Source organism: Drosophila subobscura, chromosome A (genome assembly GCF_008121235.1).
Source record: "Drosophila subobscura isolate 14011-0131.10 chromosome A, UCBerk_Dsub_1.0, whole genome shotgun sequence".
NCBI lineage: Eukaryota > Metazoa > Arthropoda > Insecta > Diptera > Drosophilidae > Drosophila > Drosophila subobscura.
The window spans coordinates 18,241,673-18,249,662 of record NC_048530.1 but is presented as its reverse complement, the minus strand read 5'-3'; positions in this window follow the sequence as shown (position 1 = coordinate 18,249,662).

Below are 7,990 nucleotides of genomic sequence, written 5' to 3'. Positions count from 1 at the left end.
CACCACTAAAGTATTGGAGTCAATGGGTGGTGGTCGCAGCGGGAAGCAGAAGTGTCAAAGGCACAATGGAACTCTCTGATGGCAAAAGGCACTGGCGATATATCTGACAATAGGGGCTGGGTGGGGAGGCGAGGCGAGGCGAGGCGAGGCGAGGCGAGGCGAGCACTGCGGTTGCAATCGCACAGGCGAACGGAGCCGAACGGGACATCACAATTATTCCTGGCGAAGCCATTCAAGCCCAATGGCCAGCCATCTCTCTCCCACAGCCACAGCCACATCCACTTCCACATCCACAGCCTCATCCTCCACCCGCCCGCGGAGCAAATGCTGCATGCATGTGTCCAATTACAATTAGACGCATCTTATTGGACACCCGCCTGCCCCACTACCCACCGACTCGTTCTCGGCCTCGCTCCCGGTCTCCATATCGCGACTATTGGCTCTTGAAGCATCAATTATTATTGGGAATGAGGCCCAATTAGCGTCTGATTAATTATCGCCCACGGTGGAGCGGGACGGTGCTGGGTGCGGCTACAGATACGCGTGCGGGAACGGGTACGAAGTCGCGAGCAAAGGTGTTTGCATGGAGATGCTTTTACAGTTGAGCAGGTGGATCGCTACAGAGATATTATATTCAAGAACTCCCCCATGCGCACATGCCAAGGGCCATCCAATGCCAATGTGTGTGATGGTGCATGATAAATTAACCCCCCCACCACCCGCCCCACCCTTCAATTACAACAAAAACTCCGAGTCCAGCTCAAAAGTGGGACATGAAAGGTCCGAATTCCGCTGCACGAACATGACAGCGGTGGCTTTTAAGTCGCTTTTCTATTTATGAAGCGCTCTGCCACCTTTGTTTAGATGGAGCTTAATCTGAGCTTAACTATTCGCCTGTTGAATGCAGGTCCTGTGCCCACTGGCACACCACTCCTTTGGCGCTGAAAAATGGCACCCTTTGACTTTTAATGCGCATCATTTGCAGTCCCCTTTATTGGCTTTGTTCATTCTCCCCTTCCAAATATGATCTAATTAGGAAGAGAAATGCGCTTCCTACGCGAATCTGATTAAGCCTTAATATCAGCACAGAATGCAACACATGCACGAGTGTGTATGGGGTACGACTTATGTGTGGCATGAAACGGAATGAAAAATACTGACTTCAAAGCTGCTTTTATTGGGGTGCGTATGCCACAAAAAGGGTGCCGTGCAGCTCCCCACTGCAGTGGGCTGTGTCATTTGTGGGTTATCCAATGCAAATGCAAAAACTAGTCATTTCGCTGACATTCTCATGTCCAGCAATTCGAACACATCTGTGGGCTTGTTGTTGGTAAATGACTGGCAAGTTTTTGGGCCAAAAAAAAATGTTTACGCAGAATAGTTTGCACATTGCATCGTTTCGATTACGGAAAAGTGTTCTTGTTTTCATGTAAAATAATTGCAGCATCGAACAAATAAATCTTCATTGAAAATATTTTTCAGCTTTAAGCATGGCAAAAACCTTGAGGTACATTTTAAATGGCTGATCATAATTAACTTCATGATTAACAAAATTGCAGAGTCTGCCCAAGTTTAGCTGATGGGATTTTGATTTCTAATTCAAATCGACTTTTGGACTGCTTCAGCAGCACACTCGATATGCTGCTGAAGGTCCTGCTGCTGCGGCATGTGTGGTGGCGCATGCTCTTTAACATATAGATATTTTTTAGTTTTTACAAAAATTCACGAGGCTTCCTGCTCTGCTCATCAGATTACGGGTTTTTCTGCAAGCAGTTTTTGCTTGAAACTGCTTTGATTTGCTTCGCCAGTTCAGCCCAAAGTTTTCCTTTTGTTGCAATTATTGCAATTATTTTTGCACAATTTAATTTGTTTGCATGCTCGTTAGCTCTTAAGGCCAGCCACTGCTCCAAGGATCGGGGATCTAAGAAGCAACAGCTTCTGTTTCTGTTTCTGCAGCTGTAGCTGCAGCAGCAGCAGCAGCTGCTGAAGGGTCCTAAGAGATGAGACTTAAATGGGAAGAGGGATTTAAGTCAAACGCTTTTGTTCACAGCTCCAAAGACTGTTGTCGCCCATGTTCTTTCTGTTTCTCCCAACTCCCGTTGCGTCTGTGCGTTCTCCTTGACAGTGCCCGAACAATGACGGGAATAATGCGAGCTGCAGCTGGCTTTATGCGAACTGCTTGCTGTTCTCCTTTTTTTCCCATGCGTTTATGCCAGCCACCCACGCCCTGCTTTACCAGCCTTAGCTGTTATTTGTCCACTTTTAAAGCCAGTTGTATACACAGCATTTAGCTATGAAAGTCAACAAAATAAATCACAAGATTATGTTTATAATTCGTAATTAAGTCAGAGGCGTCAAGAGTAGTTTTTGGATCGGGTTTCCCTCTCTCGGCGGTCCCCTTTCATTGTATTCATCGCATTTTATTCACTTTTCTTGACCCTTAATGTCTCTCTGCTGCCCCTCACATCGTTTCACTTTCACTTTTGCCATCTCATGTGTTTTAAAATTGTACAAATCTTATATCAGGCGTCTTTCTATTCGTGTCTGTCCCCTACTGTGTTTTTGTTTGTACTTTTTCGTTTCCTACTTTACATTTCTTGGTGTTTTTGATGTATTTTCTGTGTTTGATGTATTCGATGTTGTTGTTTGGTGGCAAGTCCAAATGCCACTTCAGTTGCCCCGCCCCCCACTTGCCTTTTGCCCTTGCCCGAAAAAGTCTGGCCCTCGGCCCTGCCCCGTCTTGGATTTGGGTCAATGTGGCATAAACTATCAGCATCGCCAGCGCCGTCGGCGAGCGGGCGACCATGCCGTGACCCATGCAAACAATCACGGAACCAGCAAAGGAAACGGTAACGGAAACGGAAAGTGAAGTGTTCCCAGAGGAAAGATAACCGAAAGCAACTATCCATCAACATGTTGTGTCTCTAGTGCTGTGTGCATACAAAAGTGTTCTCAAGTGTTGTGAAATTCAGCAAAAAATTGAAGCGGATATTTGAACAAAAACGAAAGACATTAAAAACGGAAGGCATCGAGAGTTGATTGACAAAACTTGACACTCACACACACACACACACACACACATTTGTGTGTATATGAATTGGCGGAATTCTACACATAATTATCTAAATTCCTTTAACGCCAGAACGCCGCTCTTCTGTTTCCTGTGGAATGTCCTCCATCTGCTTAGTTGGGTTTGCGTTTGGTTTGCTAATTAAAAAGGTCCACAAATGAAATGATGTTGGGACAACTGGATGTGGAGTGGGATGCGCTAACACACATGTGTGTGTGTGTGTGTGTATACATTTCATGGCATTTTTCATCCTCTTGACTAGGTGCAGGAGTGGAGCAGCAGCAGGAGCAGGCGAAGCGGCTGCCCTTGTTTTGCGGCACCACTCTTCCGAGGGCACTAAACGCTTAAAACGCTTAGCAAAAGCCAGACAAACAGGTCCCCCACCCACCCCCACCCCGCTTACCAACTGTCAGCTGCTAGCCATCTCTACACACCTCCTCGCTGCCCCGACCAACCTCCTCTCCTCTTCAGTGTGTCCGCAACTTTTTAATAAGCTTGAAGCTAGCGGAGAGTCTGGGGCAGCAGGTCTCCACTTGACATGGTTGAAACTTGGGGCTGACGAACGATGAAAGAATACACACACACGCACACGCACACACACACACACACACATAGAAAGAGAGAGAGAGAGGGAGAGAGACTTCCGCTAGGGTCCCACTAATTGTTAGAGGGGCGCGGATGTTGGGGCCCGGTCCCCGTGGCCATAGAAACTGTTCCTCTCCTCCCACCCGCCTCGTTGGCAAATGGGCAAATTAGCACTGAGGGGCATCACTATGGAAATTAAAGTGTTGTGCCACATCGCAAAGATGATCGGCTGATACTCACAGCTCAGCCAAGAACCCTAACAAGCCTTTTTGCCACATTGGACGCGCGGTTGCTCCAGCAAGTCGGGTCAACAGCCACAGCCTGACCTTTGGCTTCCGGAATTCAGTGGAACTGTCGCCTGTCTAGACTACACTCGGCCACGCCCACTCGGCTAACCACACATCCAAACCATATGCATAGATATATTCACATACGTAAAAGTCGGAAGTTAGAGGGCAGTCGCAAATCCCTCCTCCATGGGTGGTGCGGGGTAAGCGGATGTAAGCCGAAAGCCAAAGCTGATTTGGTGTCATTACTCTTGCGACACTTTGCACAGTTTTCCCACTAACTGCCCCCCAACCCTTCATTTGTTGCAGGATTTTCCCCAGCAACGCAACAGTTTGTCGCCTTTGTCGCCATTTACTTTTTTCCATCCTTCTATCCGCTGTGAATTCATTAACCCTTTTCCCCAGAAATCTCTTGCTATATTTTTCCTCGCTCAACATGCTGCATTTTTTCATAGTCTAATTACTTAGTAATCCCCCCCGCTGCATTGCCAACTAGCTGAAACATCCTCCGCCTTATTCCTGTTTTTATTGTTCAGGTTTTTGCTTTGGCATTCCTTTCGCTACCTCATTTAATTATCATATAAACATGTTACTCATCTCACATCCTTTGCACCTCATTTTACATTCGCCTCTCTTCACTTTTCTCTCATATAAATGTTTTCTTTTGCATATCAACATCAACTTGATCCCAAGTAGTCGTACAATATGTGCATTAGATCCCTCTTTTTCTTACTCTTTCGCTCTCTCCTTATATCTGTCTATCTGTCTATCTACTCTCTTTTATATCTTTAAATCTTAGATAGATAAGTTGTCGAGTTACTGATAACTTTATTGGCTGCACTTCAATTCAAATCAATTAAATTTGAATTCATAATTTGGATGAATTGTATCCATTCACATCCTAACAGTTTCTCCTCTGCATGTCCCTCATTACTGACAACAATTTCCCTTTCGTCTTTGATTTCCGCTCTTAAATTTCTGTCTGCCATTTCCCCAAAAAATAGCCAGTTAAAGGGTGCCAAATGAGTTTTCTAATCTGGTGTGGTGCGTTTTAATTCTGTTTGAATTTTCGTCCATTTGCATAGAGAAAGCGAATTATATAGGTACATACAAAGGTCTAGACTCTAAAGGTATGTGCCAGTATTGTACGATGTGTGCCCTAGTGTGACACTTAAACAGGACGGACGTCCTCCAGCCCCTGCCTTTAGCTTTCAAAGTGTCGAGCGCTCTAGTAACTTTACGAGTTTGTTTGCCTGTTTGCCTGAAATACAGGACTGCGGCGGATGCTGAACGGTGTCGCCCCCGCGAATGCACGAATGGTTGGGATCCCTTTATAATTCAGTTTTTGTTCTTATGTATTTATGGGTGGCAGCTATGCTTGCAATTCGACTTAAACTAATAGAGAATTTTGCGAGTTTCAGGAATTGCATCTAAGAGTTTTAGAGATCGAAAAATCAAAGTGTGTGTCATTTTTGTTGTATTCCTCCTGGTAAATTAAAGCGTAGACACAAAAAATAGACATTGGCAACTATTAGGGGACTTTTTGCCTTAACAACCTGGACACATTATTGCATTTTTGCAATCAATTGGACTGGTTCCAGTGTTATTATTACACACATTGTATGCACATGGACATATGTACATTCCGTTAAACATAATAATTATTTCATTTGATACTCTGATAGCTTTTTAACACTTACTATATTCGATTGTACATATTGTACATATATTGTACATACAAACATATATTACCATACTTGCATACATATTTTGGCTCTAGAGCTGAGAGTTTCTGAGTTCCATATTAAGCATATTGAGCTGCCAAGTACAAGTTGTTGGACACTGCTGACACTGCTTGAGGTTCGAGCTGAGGTTGCTTGAGGTTCGAGCTGCAAGTACTAGGAATTTGAGCACTGCTCACACTGCTTGAGGTTCGAGCTGCAAGTCGTAGGTTCGAGCTGCTGTTGCCAGTCCGAGTAAATTGTAGATACTCGTAATAAAAGCTAACATTTTCAATATTTCCGTTCTTTTCAGACATTTGTAGATGATAGCACACACACATACTCATACACAGATACACCTTACTAACTTTCTTTCTAACGTAATCCGAATGCCCTCGCATTCCCTTCGCCATCCTCCCTCTAATGACTTTGATGCGTGTTCTCTTCTTGCATGTCACTCGTACTTGGCTTGGGTCTGTGTCTGCGGCTGTGGCAGACAGTCGCCGTGGGGTCACGTGCCTCTGCTAAAACATATTTCCCGCAAACAAAAATAACAAATATAGGAGCAAAAAGAAGTCAGGAAGAAGGCAGAAAGAGAACAGCAGTGAATAAGAAACAAACAGAAAGAAAGCGAACAAGAAATCGAACACGAGCACGAAAACGAAGGCGTATAAAAAGGGGTGATCGCCATGGATGCCCAGCTGGATGCGCGTGTCCAGTTTCCGGCCTCGTTTCCGGATACATTCAAGAACGTCTTCGACTTGATGAACGAAGATGAGGATCATGCGGGGCTCTTTGTCCACATGCTAGAGGATAAGGTAGCCCAAGTTCACACAGAAGCCACTGACCGGTCCTACGACGGACCCGGCCCCGGCCCCTGCCCCTGCCCCTGCTGGCTAACTCCTCCCCTGCCCACGGCGACTCAGTGCACGATTAAAGCGAATCAGTTACTCACATGGCGACCCGGCCTCCGGCCTGCCCCTCCAACTTTCCTCTCTCTTTCAGATAATACCCATACCGCGTCCCACACCCAGAAAGATGCACCCGCAGCGCGGACGCTGCGGTGGCAGCCAACGGAGTAGCAGCGTCAGTGGCCGCGATGAAATCTACGAGCGCAGCTACCGCCACCACCTGCAGCAGCAGCAACAGCAACAGCAGCAGCAGCAGCAGGATGAGCAGTATCAGCATCGGCAGCATCTGCAGCAATTGCAGAATTTGGAGCGCGGTCGCCGCGCCAGCATCAGCAGCGGAGTAGAATTCTACCGCGAATCGAGCGATATTACTGAACCTTCGGTTAACTATCCCTACATGTCCGCCGGACGCGTGCACATGTTCCGCTCGGCCCATGAGCGGAACGCTCAGCACCATAATAATCCAGGCCAGAGTCAACTCGGCCACGGACCCATGGTGCTGAACCCAAATGTAAGTTCCAGCTCAAGTGGTTCGCTCAGGCAACTGGCGTCGGGTACAGGCGGCGACCAGTGGATAATTCAAGCACAGCCGGGTGCCCCGCTTCAGGTAAATGTCATGGTTTATTTACCTCCTGTATGGGGCCCTTCTCCTGCCAACCACAACTGCCCAGCACCGTCGAGCCGATCTTCAATCGATTCACATCGTAATTCACAGTTAGAAGTCAGCGGACCCGCAAGCGGATATTGCCCCGAACTCCCGGTGCTCGTGCCGCCACGGCCGGCAGCTAGCCGTCGGCAGCTGCCAGTGAATGGAGCCAGCGATGTGGCCGAAGCCGTCGAAGCCTTGGAGCGAATGGAGCTGCACGAAGAGCAGGACAAAAGAAGCTGCTTTGAGCGGTCCTTTGATTGCGGTAAGTGTTTGATCGAATGCATAGGGGATGAAGCCTTGTCAGCTTGGGGTTTACTTTGATTTAGTGTTGCACAACGAACAAGGGCTTTTCCAGTGTTGCCAGAGTACAACGGCATACCGGCGGCAAGTGTAGAAAAGTGTTCACAGTCAATGAATAGAAAATAAACTGCACACACATACCATTTCATAGCCCCATTAAGTTAGCCAAGTTAGCGACAAATAATCATCCACACTCTATGGTATTACATCCCAGACCCCTGTTCCCCTGCACAAACAGACTTCTGACACTCTGCTCTATTGTGTGCCTCAATAATACTCGCAAAGCCGCACACCCACAGAGATGCCCATCAGCCAGCCAGCCAGCCAGGCAGCAGAGCGGTTCCACTTGGGGGCTCCTGAGTACGGGGCTTGATTAGGGCTCTAGTCGCCAGTAAGTGACCGCACACCTCCCAGTCGCACCGCCACGGGGTGTGTGTGGATGTGAGTAGTCGGAGTGCAGGCTGCAC